General features: G+C 46.9%; 1 long non-coding RNA gene across 5 annotated transcripts in view; it reads left to right on the top strand.

Annotated features, from left to right (window-relative positions):
* LOC146049645 (uncharacterized) overlaps positions 1-18,597 on the top strand; it is a 210,844-nt gene that overhangs the window by 73,719 nt on the left and 118,528 nt on the right. For 3 of the 5 annotated variants that reach the window (XR_014466169.1, XR_014466167.1, XR_014466165.1), the window contains exon 1: positions 4,876-4,990. The exons of 1 other annotated variant lie outside the window; for it this stretch is intronic. This is a non-coding gene — a long non-coding RNA (uncharacterized LOC146049645). Of the gene's footprint in view, positions 1-4,875; positions 4,991-18,597 lie in introns of those variants that run through there. One more of the 5 variants, XR_014466168.1, reaches the window with a different exon arrangement.

The following is an 18,597-nucleotide window of genomic DNA, read 5'->3' as shown; positions in this document are numbered from 1 at the left end:
TGTGTCTGTTGTTACAGGTGCAGCCACCGCCCCCCCATGCTGTTACCACTGCTGAAGTCCTGAGAAGAGAGCGGCATGCCAGCTCTTTAAAGTGCAGCCAGCCCCCCCGCCCCACTGCACTGGCAGAACGCTAAGCTGCTCTCTGCTAGCAGTGGCTGTCAGTCAGCTCTTCCCGCCGGCTAAGCCTCCACAGACAGGAGGGCTTGCTGGGGTTGCTTTTCCCATTCTGGGTAATGAGGATATAATACCTGGGCAACGAGCATGAAACCTTATTGGCAACCATGCATGAAACTTTATTGGCAACCATGCATGAAACCTTTGGCATTGAGTAAGAAACCCCTGGCAATGAGCATGTAGGTAAGAGGCTCTTATGTGCCATCATATGTAGTCGCTGTTGAGGTGTGGGTCATCGTGTACGATGGGCATTACAGTGTGGGTCATCGTGTACGATGGGCATTACAGTGTGGGTCATCATGTGTGATGGGCATTACAGTGTGGGTCATCATGTGTGATGGGCATTACAGTGTGGGTCATCATGTGCGATAGGCATTACAGTGTGGGTCATCATGTGCGATAGGCATTACAGTCTGGGTTGTCATGTGCGATAGGCATTACAGTGTGGGTCATCGTGTGTGATGGGTATTACAGTGTGGGTCATCGTGTGTGATGGGCATTACAGTGTGGGTCATCATGTGTGATGGGTATTACAGGGTGGGTCATCGTGTGTGATGGGCATTACAGTGTGGGTCATCGTGTGTGATGGGTATTACAGTGTGGGTCATCGTGTGTGATGGGCATTACAGTGTGGGTCATCATGTGTGATGGGTATTACAGGGTGGGTCATCGTGTGTGATGGGCATTACAGTGTGGGTCATCGTGTGTGATAGGCATTACAGTGTTGGTCATCGTGTGTGATGGGCATTACAGTGTGGGTCATCATGTGCGATGGGCATTACAGTGTGGGTCATCGTGTGTGATGGGCATTACAGTGTGGGTCATCATGTGCGATGGGCATTACAGTGTGGGTCATCATGTGTGATGGGCTTTACAGTGTGGGCCACCATCATGTGGGATGGGCATTACAGTGTGGGCCACCATCATGTGCGATGGGCATTACGGTGGAGGCCATCATGTGTGATGGGCATAACAGTGTGGGTCATCGTGTGTGATGGGCATTACAGTGTGGGCCATCATGTGTGAAAGACATTACGGTGTGGGTCATCGTGTGTGATGGGCATAACAGTGTGGGTCATCGTGTCTGATGGGCATTACAGTGGGGACCATCATGTGTGATAGGCATTACGGTGGGGGCCATCATGTGTGATGGGCATTACTGTGGGGGCAACCATTGTGTGTGATGGGCATTACAGTGTGGGTTATCATGTGTGATGGGCATTACGGTGGGGGCCACCATTGTGTGTGATGGGACCAAATAAACATATCAAATAAAAGAGATGCTCCGAACAATGGGCGTTTCCGCCAGACTAAGATCCCGAAATGAGTGCCATCTTCCCGGCCTTGGATTCTCCCGAGAATTGCATCCCACAGAATGCGGTGCGACCGCGGCTCTGCGCCATTATATTGGACGGAAGCCTGCGCTCTGCATGCTCCGCTGCGCTCTCTGCTGTAATTGTTTTTTTTCCTGCTGGACACCTGTGCATACTGTGACTACTGGCCATACTCCACTGTGTATACGTTACTGTGACTGCTGGTCATACCCCTCTGTGTATACGTTAATGTGAATGCTGGCTATACCCCCACTGTGTAGACGTTACTGTGACTGTTGGTCATACCCCTCTGTGTATACGTTACTGTGACTGCTGGCTATACCCCCACTGTGTATACATTACTGTGACTGCTGGCCATACCCCTCTGTGTATACGTTACTGTGACTGCTGGCTATACCCCCACTGTGTATACGTTACTGTGACTGCTGGCTCTACCCCCACTGTGTATACGTTACTGTGACTGCTGGCCATACCCCTCTGTGTATACGTTACTGTGACTGCTGGCTATACCCCCACTGTGTATACATTACTGTGACTGCTGGCCATACCCCTCTGTGTATACGTTAATGTGAATGCTGGCTATACCCCCACTGTGTAGACGTTACTGTGACTGTTGGTCATACCCCCACTGTGTATACGTTACTTTGACTGCTGGCTATACCCCCACTGTGTATACATTACTGTGACTGCTGGCCATACCCCTCTGTGTATACGTTACTGTGACTGCTGGCTATACCCCCACTGTGTATACGTTACTGTGACTGCTGGCTCTACCCCCACTGTGTATACGTTACTGTGACTGCTGGCCATACCCCTCTGTGTATACGTTACTGTGACTGCTGGCTATACCCCCACTGTGTATACGTTACTGTGACTGCTGGCTATACCCCCACTGTGTATACGTTACTTTGACTGCTGGCCATACCCCTCTGTGTATACGTTACTGTGACTGCTGGCTATACCCCCACTGTGTATACGTTACTTTGACTGCTGGCCATACCCCTCTGTGTATACGTTAGTGTGACTGCTGGCTATACCCCCACTGTGTATACGTTACTGTGACTGCTGGCTATACCCCCACTGTGTATACGTTACTGTGACTGCTGGATATACCCCCACTGTGTATACGTTACTGTGACTGCTGGATATACCCCCACTGTGTATACGTTACTGTGACTGCTGGCCATACCCCTCTGTGTATACGTTACTGTGACTGCTGGCTATACCCCCACTGTGTATACGTTACTGTGACTGCTGGCCATACCCCTCTGTGTATACATTACTGTGACTGCTGGCCATACCCCTCTCTGTATACATTACTGTGACTGCTGGCCATACCCCCGCTGTGTATATGCAGTGCATGCACAGACCCCCATCATCGTAAAGGATCCAAATTTGGATCAGACCGAACGGGTCTGCATTGGCCCCACCGTAAAGTGGGAGTGTGGATCGTATTGTCAACACCACTTAGGTCGACAGTCATTAGGTCGACACCGTTGGGTCGACAGGTGGCAAGGTCGACTGGTGTCTAGGTCGACATGGGTGAAGGTCGACAGGTGTCAATGTCAACACGGGTTTAGGTTGACAGGTCAGAAGGTCGACATGGGTTTTTTTTACTGTTTTTTTTTTACCCGAATGTCGACACAGTCAACATGAACACAGTTGGAAGTCAACCGAAAGCTCCTCGCATCGCTCGCAATGCTTCGGTACGGTGCCATGCTGCGCTCGGCACACTATTTTATTCTCCCACCACGCCCTAGTGCATGGTAGGGCATGAAATACCGCCTGTCGGCACATGTCGGCTCAAAAACCAGTAAAAAACACGTCGACCTAACCCATGTTGACCTAACACTGCGTCGACCTAAACCCATGTCGACATTGTCCCATGTCGACATTGACACCTGTCGACCTTCACTGATGTCGGCCTAGACACCTGTCGACCTTGCCACCTGTCGCCCCAATGTTGTCGACCTATTGACTGTTGACCTAAGTGATGTCGACAATATGACCGTATACCGTAAAGTGGCTGCTGGCAATTCCCCACACTCTGATTTTTATAGGGCAGGGCGCTGACCACCAGGCTGAGCACTTTTTTCAATTGAAAGAGCACATTTTATACTAGAAATTTATATCAGAAACAGAAAAAATTATAAGAATTATGCCCATTACACATTGTCATACTCTGCTATGGCCATTACATATTCTGTCGCAATGACAACACATTATACCACACACTGTAATACCCATTACACATTATACCACACACACACACACACCATAATGCCCATTAAACATTATACCACAACACCATAATGCCCATTACTCATTATACCACACACGATAATGTCCATTACCCATTGTCATACTGAGCTATGTCCATTACATATTCTGTAATAATGACAACTACACTTTATACCACACAACGTAATACCCATTACACATTATACCACACACCATAATGCCCATTACACATTATACCACACACCGTAATAACCATTACACATTGTCATACTGTGCTATACCCATTTCATTTTCTGTCATAATGACAACTACACATTATGGCATACACTGTAATGCTTCTTACACATTATACCAAACACCACAATGCCCATTACACATTATACCACACACCGTAATACCAATTACACATTATACCACACACCATAATGCCCATTACACATTATACCACACACCCTAATACCCATTACACATTGTCATACTGAGCTATGTCTATTACATATTATGTCATAATGACAACACACATTATGGCACACACACTGTAATGCCTCTTACACATTACACCACACACCATAATGCTTCTTACACATTATGGCACACACCGTAATACCCATTACACATGATGGCACACACCGAAGTTCTCAGTGGCATGTCAGCGCGGTGGGGGGCAGCGTAAGGGCGCACAGTGCCACACACAAAAAGGGCAGGGAGCATTTTGAGGTTTTAAAAACGGGCAGGGTGCAGCACCCTGTAAAATAAGCTTAGAAGGAACACTAGTGATATTATGCTGGGTACACATTGGTTAGCTGAAACTGGGGAACGTGCATGTGGCTGATATACCAGACATAGCCAAGCGATGTTCATAAAACATTCAGTGATTTTACTCTTTCCTTTATCCTGAAATGCCATTGGTAATCAAGATGTATATCCAATAAAGATCAATGACTGTATTTAATGTGTCCATTATGTGCTTGGTTGCATTACAGAGGAACATATTAGGCCCATGAGTATGTTACCTCAGGGCAAAAATATCCCATTTTTATTTAGGATGTTGAGCTACCACATTAGTCAGTGTTACTAATATAGTTATATACTCATGTGTTTGTGTATGTCTCCTTGATGAACAGTATGGGCATCCGGTACCGGATGGGAAGGGTTCCAAGAGCCCCAGAATCTCCGCAGTCCTCAACACCTTCCTCCCCTTCTGCTGTGGTGATGTCCGCATCTGTTCCAAACCTCCCGAGGTAGGTACTTGTGTAGACGTTTTTTTTGAGCCAAGTGTTACTATTCGGCCCAAATATCAACTGCAATAAAGAGAAGTTACTGTCCTCCTTATACTACACACTTGCTGTCCCTTTCTCACGGAGCCACGGACTGCGAAGAGGCCCAGATATCACTGGGAAGGGACAGCGAGTGTGGGACTGTAATATTACCAGGTCTTTATTACTCTACAGAGAATGGTTCATTCATTAGGACAGGCATGTCCAAACTATGGCCCTCCAGCTGTTGTGAAACTACACATCCCAGCATGCCTTGCAATAGTTTAACATTCCCTAAAAGCAAAACTGAGGCAAGGCATGATGGGACACAACAGCTGGAGGGCCATAGTTTGGACATGCTTGCATTAGGACCTTCTCCCTGTTCACTTCCCTATTGTCGACCTAATGCTTGTGTCGACCTGTTGACCCTATGACCCATACCCGTCTTATGCTGGGCATACACTATGCAATGTCTGTCAGACCAGCAGACCCTTTATCGGACCGCCTGAAACCAGCAGATATACGCTATGAGATAGTAGTGTATGGCCACATGATCCGGGTTCCTTCCCTGTAGAGAGAGCATTTCCCCGTGCCTCCCCTGTGACAGAACTGGTGAAAGGATGGGCGGTCATGTTGGAATGTTGGAAATTGTCTCTTGCCCAACAGGCCGATTGGTTGCAGCTACCCACTATGCACTCATTGGCCGGATCCTCTGATAATCAGCCAGTCAGGACAATGATTGCATAAAGTTTGCATATGTATTACAGGAACTTCTCTTGTACGAGTTAAAGGGACGCTGTTTGTAACCATATGTTCTTGTAATCACATTACACTCTTGTTACATGTTTGTTACGGCCTTGACCCACGTTGGATGACGTGTGTAAACTCTTACAATTACGGGACACACAGTCTGTATTATGGATTCTGGGTAGTGCCTGGATGGCACCATGCGATGCCCGGAACTGCTCCGTACTGTGGATGCGTATGCCGGCTTCTTCCTTCATAGTAGCTTTCAGACGGAAACCGGATGCCTGCTTCAGAAGTATCTTCTGTACCCAGTGCGAAGTGGGGCCAAGCCCAGATACTAATGATGACTGCAGTGGGCGGGATAGACTTTCACGTGTGGATTGTTAGTGTACACGGGATTCTCCCGCATTACCATATGGAAGTGAGCAGTTTGCCGCGGATGAGTTACATTTACACCCAATCTTCCGGTGACAATATACATATTACTGAGTTATTTAATAGTCCACATTTTCAGTTGTTTTTTCCCTTCTTGCTATCTCTTTATGTGACTGCTACAGTAAGTACATGACACGCTGAGCAGCTTTATGTGACTGCTACAGTAAGTACAGGACACGCTAAGCAGCTTTATGTGACTGCTACAGTAAGTACAGTACACACTGAGCAGCTTTATGTGACTGCTACAGTAAGCACAGCACATGCTGAGCAGCTTTATGTGACTGCTACAGTAAGTACAGCAGACGCTGAACAGCTTTATGTGACTGCTACAGTAAGTACAGCATATGCTGAGCAGCTTTGTGACTGCTACAGTAAGTACAGGACAGGCTGATCTGCTTTATGTGACTGCTACAGTAAGTACAGTACATGCTGAGCAGCTTTATGTGGCTGCTTCAGTAAGTACAGGACAGGCTGATCAGCATCACCGATGGGGTGCTAGCATCGGCTAGTGCATACACACTTGCCAATGCCAGCCGCGATGAGCGGTGGTGGGGGAGCAGGGTCCATGTTACATTGCTGACAAGTCGTGTGAGTGCACATCATCAGCATTGTGCGTACACGCTAGACCAGGGGTAGCCAACTCCAGTCCTCAATAGCTACCAACAATTCACATTTTTCAGAGCACCTAGCTTGTGCACAGCTGCACTCATTACTCAATGACACATTTTAAAAGATCCATAGGTGGAGCTAATTACTTAATTTGTGATTCTATGAGGAAACCTGGAAAACACGCACTGTTGGTAGCTCTTGAGGACTGGAGTTGGCTACCCCTGCATTAGACTAGATCAGGCATTCCCAACCACGGTCCTCAAGGCACACCAACAGTGCAGGTTTTAGTGATATCCAGGCTTCAGCACAGATGTTTTAATCAGAATCCCTCAGATACTAATTAAGTCACCTGTGCTCAAGCCTGGATATCTACAAAACCTGCACTGTTGGTGTGCCTTGAGGACCGTGGTTGTGGACTAGATTTTGGTTTTGTCATTCCGACCCATCGGATCCTGCTAAAGTATTTAAAATGTCACCTGATGCTTTTTATGTCACCTGATGATAACATTAGGTATTAACTTCCAAAAATGAAGTGGATTTGACAGATATTAGGGGATTCTAGCATTATGTTATTATATTAGTATGGGCTGGATGGGGTAATATTATTAATGAAACTTCCTGTCGGCAGATGTGACATTGAGTGTGACCTCACACATTAACCATATTTGCTTCTTGTCACCCTATATCCAAGATCTATAACATCTTGTTAGACGATGCTAGTCGTGATCTCCCCTGCTTTACTAAAAAGTCGGACAAAGACCTGAGGAGTGACTTAACAGATGCCAATTGGGGAAAAATCCTCCAACTTGCCCATGCTTGCTCCCCCAGCATACTGGTGGTGGAGACACAATATAAAATATTCTCGTGGTATAGATGTCCTGATACTATATAAAAAATGGGGCTGGGCATACCCAATATATGTTGGCGTTGTTCCTTAGGCTCCCGGAGACCCCCTCCACATCTGGTGGGACTGCCCCTCAATACAACCTTACTGGAATAGTGACATCTCTATTTCTACAACGATACTTGGTGAAAAGGTTCCTTCGGGTCCCCTGTTTTGGCTGTTTCATTATTCGTCTGGATCTGTCCCAAGATATAAAAAATCCCTCTTATGCCATTTAAACAATGCAGCAAAGGCAGTTATTCCTGTACGCTGGCGATCTTCCTCTCCCCCAACAAGCAAAGAGTGGTTCCATAGAATAGATGTGTGTGGACATGGAGGATATAGTGTCTTCCGCTGCAGATGACTACGACTCCTTCAGAGATACTTGGGCTACATGGATAACCTTTAAAGACTCCTCCATGTATGAGACGGCACTAGAGTCTATCTCATCCCCACTACCTTAGTTATAATTTGCCCAAGTTAATGTATCTCCAGGCTCCGCCTCCAGCGGATCGGTGTAAATGTGCAGTTTTTCATATTCTGTTTGCAGTTTGTATGTTTTCCCTGGATCTGTACTCCGGGTTTTGTGGATCCAGCTTCCTCAGTTTCTTGCATTCCCTGCTGCTTGGGTGTGGCTGCATGCAAGGTGATTTAGGGCCTTATTCTGATCGGTGCGGATATTCCCGCATGCGGACGGACCGCCGATGTTGATCGTCTGCGCATGTGCAGAGGTCACTCTGCGCATGTGCAGGCGATTTCGCCGCACGGATTCTTTATACGCCGCACAGGGGGCGTGAGGGGCTACTTAGCCTCATTACCCTATGCATACGCCCCACGTTTCATGGGCGTTCCCATGCAAACGCGGGGCGTATGCATGGTAATGAGGCCGTGACGCGTGGGTAGGGGGCGGGCATCTGACATCGCCGGATGTCAGCTGCCCGCCCCCATACATGATTTCACACGGACAAGTGTCCGTGTGGTCTTGTGTTGCGGGACCTGGTGGAGCGTGCGGCCCTGCATTCGATGTTCGGCGACCATCGAATGCAGGGGCTGCTCCCAAGACGGAGGAGGCGTATCCCCGTCCAATTTCATGCGGATCGCCACATATCCGCGTACGGACGGCAGGTGGCGATCCGTATGGAAGGCGGGGATTCGCCTGCACGGTTGCGGCCGCATATTCTGATCGGGCCGCACCGATCAGAATAAGGCCCTTAGTGAGGTTCTCAGCATGCAGTCACGGCCGGTTATAGCTTACTGATAGCTTTGTGTATCCTGCCGTGTATTCCCTCTATGTTGTGCTCCAGAGTCTTCCCGGTCCCAGCACCTTGTGTACAGCGTCCTGTGTGCCAGCTTCATTTGTGCCTCAGTCCTTAGTACCTGCAGTGTCCTTGCCAGAACCAGCTGCCAGCCCTCGTTTCCAGAGTGTTCCCGGTCCCAGCACCTTGTATCCAGCGTCCTGTGTGCCAGCTTTGTTTGTGCCTCAGTCTGCGTGTACCTGGTCCTTGGTCACCTCAGTCCGCAGTACCTGCTTCATCCAGCCTGCAGTGTCCTAGCCTGAACCTGCTGTCAGCATTCGTTGCAGATAAGCCAGGGGTGCACCCTGCCAGTTACCCTTGTGATTTGCAGTATTGTATTCATTATATTCCATCGTTGAGCATTGTTGCCATTTATATTTTATTATATTACACCATTTGGGCATTGTTGCCATCCCTGTAGGGGTCTCAGTCCTGCACGTCAGGTTTAGTTAGAGGTCCTTTTGCTGCTGGTCTGCCTCCTCAGATACGTTGTCCTGAACATAAAACCTGCCTGTAGCGGAGTGGGGCGGACATAATTCGCCCTTCAGCCGAGACGGGTACAGGAGAAGACTAGCTCCGCACGTATCTTGTGGACGTCAGGCTGGGGCAACAGAGTCAGGGAGCAGGTCTTCTGACCACCTACAGAACCGTAACACCGTTAACCTTACTCTCTATTTTTCTTTCTTTTCCTCCCTCTTTCTATGTCTCCTTTGTCAGTACAACCTATGTCAAATTATATGATGATGTGGACTATATTACTCTGCTGTACTGCAATTTTGTTTATTATCTTACATAATTCTCAATAAACATATTTTGCTCTAACCATATTTGCTAGTGGATATGAAATCTTACTTCTCTAAAATAATGACACGGACAACAGTAATGCCGTTAAAATCAGTCAACCTTTTTATTTTGTAATATTTTAAATAACTATGTTGGCAGAGAGAAAGAACGGCCAGTTTACCAGTGACATTACGTCTATGCTGATCCGATGTCCACGACATGCAGTCAACTAAGCCAACTGGCCATTAGCCAATAGAAAGTGTTAATTCCCAAACTCTCCCCCCAATACACCATAGTAGGCCAGCTAGACAGTCAGTGGCCCTGACCCCCAGTAGGGTAGGTCAGACTAGATCAGTCTATTGGAAAGAGGGGTACCGGACAACTACCTGGCAATCGGGATCCCAACAGTAAGTGTACCGACATAGGAATTGCGACTGCCGGTGCTCTGAAAAGGGTGATCCCGACTGACAGGGGCTATTTTCCCTTGTGCCATGACCCCCATAGAGGGAAAATAGAACCTTTGGCGAGCGAAGCCAGTCACCGAGCCCACAAGGGGCTTCTTTGCGCTCACCCTCCTGTCAGAGCACTGGAAGTCGGGATTCCGATGTCGGTATACTGACTGTCGGGATCCCGATTGTTGGGCAGTCATACCACACCCTGAAAAGAGAGCGCATCTCCATAAAGCAGCGCATTAGTCACTGGACAGGCATTCTTTCCCGCCACAGAGAGGTTGACCAACCCCAACAGGCAAGAAAAAAGAAAAAAAAAATTGGGCTAGGGTGGGTGGGGAATCCAGGCTAAAAGAGGCAGCCCCTAGCTAGCCTAGAATCAAAATTTCTCCAGAACTATCGAAATAACAACCTGACTAATGCCAAGGAAGTAAGGGGGTGGGATGACTTGGCCCGAGGTGAAAACCTGAAAAACCTGAAAAAACTGCACGGATAACACGAGCCAATAGTGTCACCATGTATTCAGAAGAAAACAGGGAAAATCCCTCGGGACCCTCACCTCTAACGGTGACGAGTGGCAAATGCTCCCAAGTCTTGTCTATTCGTAATGTGGTGTAGAAAGAGGGGAAGCAGATTGTTGAAGGAGCCGCCCCTGACGATCAAGCAGTATTACACTATAATAACAAGGTCATGGAGCAGCTGACCGGTCGACAATGCTCCCAAGTCGTGTCAGCCTTAGGCCGCAGGAGTGTGGGTGGAGTGCAGTAAAAATAATTACCAATCTGACTAATGCCAAGTGAGGGGGGGGGGGGTGAGACGACTTGGCTCGAGGTGAAAACCTGAAATTCCTGATAAACCTGCACGGAGAACACGAGCCAATAGTGTCACCGTGTATTCAGGAGATAACAGGGAAAATCCCTCGGGACCCTCACCACTAACGGTGACGAGTGGCAAAATGCTCCCAAGTCGTGTCAGCCTTAGGCCGCAGGAGTGTGGGTGGAGTGCAGTAAAAATAATTACCAATCTGACTAATGCCAAGTGATGGGGGAGGAGGGGGTGACACGACTTGGCCCGAGGTGAAAACCTGAAATTCCTGATAAACCTGCACGGAGAACACGAGCCAATAGTGTCACCGTGTATTCAGGAGATAACAGGGAAAATCCCTCGGGACCCTCACCGCTAACGGTGACGAGTGGCAAAATGCTCCCAAGTCGTGTCAGCCCTAGGCCGCAGGAGTGTGGGTGGAGTGTAATAGAGGCAGCTGAAAGCTGATGGGATGGGATAGAGCGGTTGTGATGATGCGGAATGCAGAAAAGAGTGTAAAGAAAATAAGAGCGAGAAGAAAACCCAAAATGGCCGCAGGAGTGTCTGTGGAGTGTAGTAAAAACAAATACTAACATGACTAGTGCTAAGTTAGGGGGTAGGAGGGGGTGAGACGACTTAGCCCGAGGTAAAAACCTGACAATCCTGATAAACCTGCACGGAGAACACGAGCCAATAGTGTCACCGTGTATTCAGGAGATAACAGGGAAAATCCCTCGGGACCCTCACCACTAACGGTGACGAGTGGCAAAATGCTCCCAAGTCGTGTCAGCCTTAGGCCGCAGGAGTGTGGGTGGAGTGCAGTAAAAATAATTACCAATCTGACTAATGCCAAGTGAGGGGGGAGGAGGGGGTGACACGACTTGGCCCGAGGTGAAAACCTGAAATTCCTGATAAACCTGCACGGAGAACACGAGCCAATAGTGTCACCGTGTATTCAGGAGATAACAGGGAAACTCCCTCGGGACCCTCACCACTAACGGTGACGAGTGGCAAAATGCTCCCAAGTCGCGTCAGCCCTAGGCCGCAGGAGTGTGGGTGGAGTGTAATAGAGGCAGCTGAAAGCTGATGGGATGGGATAGAGCGGTTGTGATGATGCGGAATGCAGAAAAGAGTGTAAAGAAAAGAGGAGAGAGAAGAAAACCCAAAATGGGATAACACCTGTGAGGAGAGAGATAGAAGGAATTACCACGATGTACGGTGGAGAAGATCTTCATGTCCTCGTGTATTCAGGAGATACGACACAGGACCGGCCTCCGAGTGGACTGTCTGCGGCACACAGGACAGCTGGGATTTGAGTCCGTCCACACGTAGATGCAGCTCGGATGAAATCTGTGGCCACAGGGCAGAACTGTCACCCGCTCTCCATTTTGGAACTCCATAATACAGATCACGCAGGATTGCGGCTCTTCATCCTCAGCAATAGTGCACGATGAAAATGCGCTGATCTCCAAATCCAAGGGTGCGACATTCTCCCTGTTGAGATGTATCAGCATGTATTCGGGGTTACGACTGTCGATGTCTACCTCCATGGCCAGGAGATTCTGTCCGTTGACCTCTACAATCATGGCTGGTTGGTTAAGCCCACTGATGAACACCACTTCAGATGACAGGAGGTCTTGCTCGTTGGTCTCAACAAAGATGGTTGACTCTGGGTTCTGCTCGTGCATCTCCAACATTCTGTCATTGAAATACTCCCTGTTGATCACTTCCACGGAGTCTGATGGATTCTGCCGGCTGATCTCTTCTACGATGTCTGCGTAATTCTGATGATGTTCAGCTGGAGGATCAGAGGCTGGATGAAGTTCCCTGGGACCAGGGATAAAAATGGGTGAACGGCTTCGGGCTCTGTTCTCCCTCTGAAATGTTTCGTCTCGGGTTTCCTGACGAGATCTTCTTAGTCGCTCGGAACGCAGCCTCTCCACAAAAACGGTCTGCGTAGAATCGTCTGAAAAGATATACCTTTATATTGTAGCTATAATTACTAGATAATTGTTAAATAACTATTATTAATAAATAACATGTTCAAAGCAATTGCTGATCAGCAAATTGAGTTACAGCAATCACATTCGGAATAGAATACTTTATTGTTTACACTACAACAATGCACTGTCAACAAAAAATTACACACAAGTACCTGCCCAAAAAAAATCAACAAAAACATTTCCCATTTCAGTGTTTATCATTCAGCATACGAACAGCAGTTGGAAAAAAACTGTTTAGCATGCGCTTTGTACGTACCGGGACACTGCGGAACCGTTTTTTCGATGGCAGAATATCAACAACCTCATAATTATGATTTGTCAGTGATGAGAGGCAGAATATCAAGGTTATATTTTAAGGTTATATTTTAAGTGAGTTTTTGTAATACCCCTTTCACACCAGCCTAATTTCCCGGTAAAATTTGCCAGGATTTCAACCAAGCAGGGTTATTCACGGGTTCAACCCGAAGTCCTGGCCGTTTTGAAAGAGGTACTGGGTACTAACCCTGGTTACTGGTCCATGGTGCGGATGGTCAGGCTGGGGATCCACACAGGCGGCGGATGAAGATGATGCAGCTCTCCGGTGCCCTAACTCCCGCCGGAGAGCTGCGTCATCTGCACCTGCTGTCTGACCTGTGTGGATCACCGGCCTGCACCGAGGACCAGCAACCCTGGGTGAGTACTATTCACCGGCCTCCGCCACCATCCCAACTACCCCTGCCTCCTGCTGGCCTCCTCTCTGCCTCCTTCCCACACCAGAAAATGCAGAGACTTTTCTGGTGTGAAAGGGGCCAACCCGGGCATGATCCCTGGGCCGAATTCCTGGGTGGTTCCCTTCATTTTCTGGTGTGAAAGGGGTATTATCGTTTGTTAGAAAGATAACATTACAGAGCAATAATAGCCAGTTCCTACCAGGTATAGTATGTGTGGATGGGATGGCATGGGTATTCTTCGTGCCTCTAACTGGAAATCCTTATTTCTAGAGTTATTTTTATGAGGTTTTTTTATTTTTATATTTGTCTATTTTTTGGCAACTTGATGAATACCAGTGTCTAAACTAGAACTTGAAATCACCAATAATCCACTACATCAGTATATGTATACAGAATTTATATGTACATTTTATTAAAGTTAAGCATTCAAATCAATTTAACATTACAAATGTTATTATTATTTTTGTTTAAGAATACGATGGTGGGGACCTCAAAAATGTGTGTTTCTTTGGGCCTCTAAGAACCTCTGAAAGAGCCTGATAGTACCAGACCAGAACCCAGTGATTACCATACAGAACCACCATAAGTGTACCATGGAGTCAGCCTGTGTCACATGGGTCAGTGATTAATAATGTACCATGTCCACTTGAACCTGATTTACCAATTCCAACCACTTTGTGGTCAGGATGTGCGATCTGTGATTCCTAAACCCTTATAAGAGGGCTACCCTGACAGTCTATACCAGTGATGGCTAACCTTGACATTCCAGCTGTTGTTGAACTACACATCCCACCATGCCCTGCATCAGTTTTAGCATAGCCAATTGGTAAAACTGTAGCAGGGCATGCTGGGATGTGTCGTTCAACAAAGCTGGAGTGTCAAGGTTAGCCCTCACTGGGCTATACCGCTCTAGCAAGAGCCGCAGCCTGACTGTTACCTGGAGCGTGCTGCCTTAACGGATTGTAGTGTTTGTGCTCTATTGTGCGATCTGACCACTATATGAATAATATGTGTAACTAGGTAGCAGAGTATTGCCGGTTATATCTTGCTGAAACGTCTGGCAATGATTACTGATATACAGATGACTTAAACAATATGGGTGGTTCAGAAGGCAATAACACCTTATTAAAAACACGGCTCAAACATGATTGAATACAGGCATGACCACTAATGGACAAGAGTGAAGGTGCATACACACTGAAAGATTTGAAGCAAGATGTGGACGTTCCCGATCGAAAGGAACAGCCTATTCAACCTAATGGTTCCTTGCAACAGGCGACCATTAGGATTGGTCTATGATATTTCTAGCATGCAGGAAGATCATAGGCCAATTTTTTGTGAAGTGTTTCAAATAGTTTTGTGTGTACGCACGTTGAACGATTTGAAACCATCTGAAACAATGTTGGATAATTTCCAACATAGTTTCCAACATTGTTTCGTGTGTTTGCACCTTTTAGAATAAGCTATTCATATCTGCAAGTGGATACAATACATTGGTATAATAAACTAGAATCTCTCCCGGAGCAGTGGTCATGCTAAACGAAATAATAAAGTTTTGAAAAATGATATGGCTGCTGTATCAGCCCATTACTGGCATGCGGTCATTTGGTCTACAGCATGGTCGACACCATTAGGTCGACATGGGTCTAGGTTGACATAGAAAAAGTTCAACATGGTTCTAGGGCGAAAGGTCATTAGTTCGACAGACTATTAGTTCGACAGTGTCTAGGTGGACAGTCAAAAGGTTGACATGGGGTTTTTCACTGTTTTTTGATCTGACATGTGCCAACAGGGTATTTCATGCCCTACCATCCACTAGGGTGTGGTGGGAGAATAATATAGTGTGCTGAGCGCAGCGAGCGATGCGAGGGGATGCGGTGCACTTTAAACTGTGTCCATGTCGACTGTGTTTATATTCAGGTAAAAAAACAGTGAAAAACCCCATGTCGACCTTTTGACTGTCGACCTAGACCTTGTCGAACTAATGACCTTTCAACCTAGAACCATGTCGACCTTTTCCCATGTTGACCTAATGGTGTCGACCATCATGCTGTAGACCAAATGATCCCAACCCCCCATTACTATAGCCAAACAGATTACAAAACTTGTTTCCTAGCACGGCCCGACGATTTTCAATCGTATGGCATCTTATGAATTCTATCGCATCGCATGCCATATAGCAGCATGCTATGCGATTTTAAATTGTATAAGCACCCTAATGGTTGCTTACAATGTTAAATGCACCCCCACGCCACCCCCACTATCAACGCCAACCCGAAGCGTGGCGAGCAGCGGCGGTACGCATCCTCCGACCTTTTCATACCCCCAGTATCCACGGCGGCGTGGAGTTGATTTTATATAGTGTGGCGACGCAGCGAGCCACAGAGCCCGAAGCGTGGCGAGCGGACGCGTATTACTTTACATGTATTCCGCGTCCCTTCGCTGCTCTCGCCATGCTTCGGGCTCGGTGGCTCGCTGCGCTCGCCACACTATCTAACATCAACTCCACGCTGATGTGGATGGTGGGGGTATCAAAAGGTCGGAGGACACGTACCGCCGCCCCTCGCGGGCTCACTGCGCTCGCCACGCTTCAGGTTGGCGTTGATAGTGGGGGTGGCGTGAGGGTGCTTTTAACATTGTAAGCACCCATTACGGTGCTTATACAATTAATAATCTTATAGGGGGGCCATTTAACATTAAAAGCACCCATTAGGGTGCTTATACAATTTAAAATCGTATCTCATCGCATTGTATGCCATTGTATGCCATATACAATGGTATATGATTTTAAATTGTATAACATCGGGTGCCATCTCGTCGCATCGCATACCATTGTAAGGCTTATGGTATACGATGCGATGGGCGCCGTGCTAGGAAACAAGTACCCAAAAAAGTATAACAGTGTGTAACAAACGAAAACATAAAATAAATATTCCAAACTGACAATGGTTCATATAATATCAAGCAGGAAAAAACACCTTATATGCTTTTAAAATAATGCAAATAACATTCTATATACTGTAATTATTGGTGTTAAACGTGAAATTCCCAAACCGGTGAAGCTGACAAATTACAGATACATACAGAGGAAATGCCAGATGAAATGTTGAGTGGTGTGATAATGTCCACTGTTATGTCGACCTTGGCTCGTGTCAACCTTCAGTGATGGACCCAATGTATGTTGACCTTAGTGCAATCAGCCCATACCAAGAGTAACATCAGGCATTAGGAAGGAATCAGAGTGAAGGTCAGTGGATATTTCCCCAGGATGCTATTTACATTTTATGCACTAAAAAAAGTGATATTTTATGATTCAGTAAAAGGATCCTTAGTGCACCTACGAGAACGCTTACTAGGTGTTGTAGGTCTCAGCTGAAGCTGTGGGTAGCACCTCCCATAGCAATGAATAAAGACTGAACTGTCGCAAAAACCGAGCTTGTAACATGGCTAATTGGCTGGTACTTTATCTCTACCAGTCGCTAAAGCTTACCGCATCTCCCTGTCAGCCTGAAAATGTCAGGAGCTGATTGGTTGGTACTTTGGAGGCCTATGTACTAACCTTGGGATAAAGTGTCTAGTTATGAAGTACCAGCCAATCAGTTCCTCACTGCCATGTTACAGGAGGTGTTTGAAAATGTCTGATAGGATCTGGCGTGTTGGTAGATTATGTCTGCCCACATTATCTCTTTCCAAGTCTTAAGGTGCCCACACACTAGAAAGATCTGCGATCGTAAGATGTGCGCATAAATTAGCCTTCAAATCTTTTGCCTGTCCTGGACAAAAGATTTCAGGCAAGCGCACATCTTTACCAAAGATTTTTCTTAAGATCCCATGTGCGTTCCTATGGATCTTTTGTTAAATCTTCTGATCTTTCGTGCAGCACGTAAGATCAGAAGATTCAGCTAAAGATCCACGGGAGCGCGCATCGGACCGATATCGGCCGATTTTCGACCGATTATCGGTAAACATCGGACAATATATCGGCCGATTTATCGGAAATCGGCCAATCGGCCCAAAATCCGTTCTAGTGTGTGGGCACCTTTAGTACATAGACCTCTTTGAGGTCCATTTATCAAAAGTTTTAGCTCCAGCCAATCCGCTCCTGTCATGTTTTTGAAAAATGGCATTTGGGAGCTGGTTTGCTGCAGCACCATTTATCATAAGCAATAGGTTTTAAGTGTCTAAAAGGGATTTAAAGATTGTGCCCTGTATCTCTCCCCACAATATCTCTCTCCAAGATGTCATGAATCTCCCACAAAGTGAGGGTAGTACATACAGCTCATGTGCAGCTAACCCCAACTGCCGCCCGCATGCCACACAGGCAGAGAGATATCATGGCATGTAGAAAGGTAAAGTGGGAGAGATACAGTACCAGCCAAACAACTCCTATTATTATTAATGACAGAAGCTGGTAGTTTGGTACTTTATCTCTCTCCCTGCTGTTATAAATCGCCCCCTTAGATTGGACTAACTGCCCCAATAGCTCACTTACCTTGATCTTCTTGGCGGCTCCATCTCCTCTGGTCCTCCTGGAGCCGCCGTAACTCTCTTCTGCTCATCTCGATCTGAAATAAAAGCACAATAAAAAAAAAACAATGTCCAGTAAAGCACAGGTGTTATGGTGCTCTGAACAGCGGGATCCTGTAGAAATCTGCTGGGAGTACTACACTAGCTGTCGCAACAAACTAGCTCTCTCTTCCAGAAACAGCTTCTCTCTTCAGCCACAGGTACACCAACTGACAAGTTGCTACAGTTGGGACAGCAAAATGGCCGATCCTGCCCATACACTGAGGCCAGGCGGCCATATTTGTTACTGGCATTTATATAATCAGCTATGGAGATCTGTATTCTGGTGAATTAAGCTAACTATTGCT

The sequence above is a fragment of the Crinia signifera genome, chromosome 12, assembly GCF_055691185.1.
Source record: "Crinia signifera chromosome 12, ASM5569118v1, whole genome shotgun sequence".
Classification (NCBI taxonomy): Eukaryota; Metazoa; Chordata; class Amphibia; order Anura; family Myobatrachidae; genus Crinia; species Crinia signifera.
The sequence above is the reverse complement of the archived record's forward strand: the minus strand, read 5'-3'. Positions and strand labels throughout refer to the sequence as shown.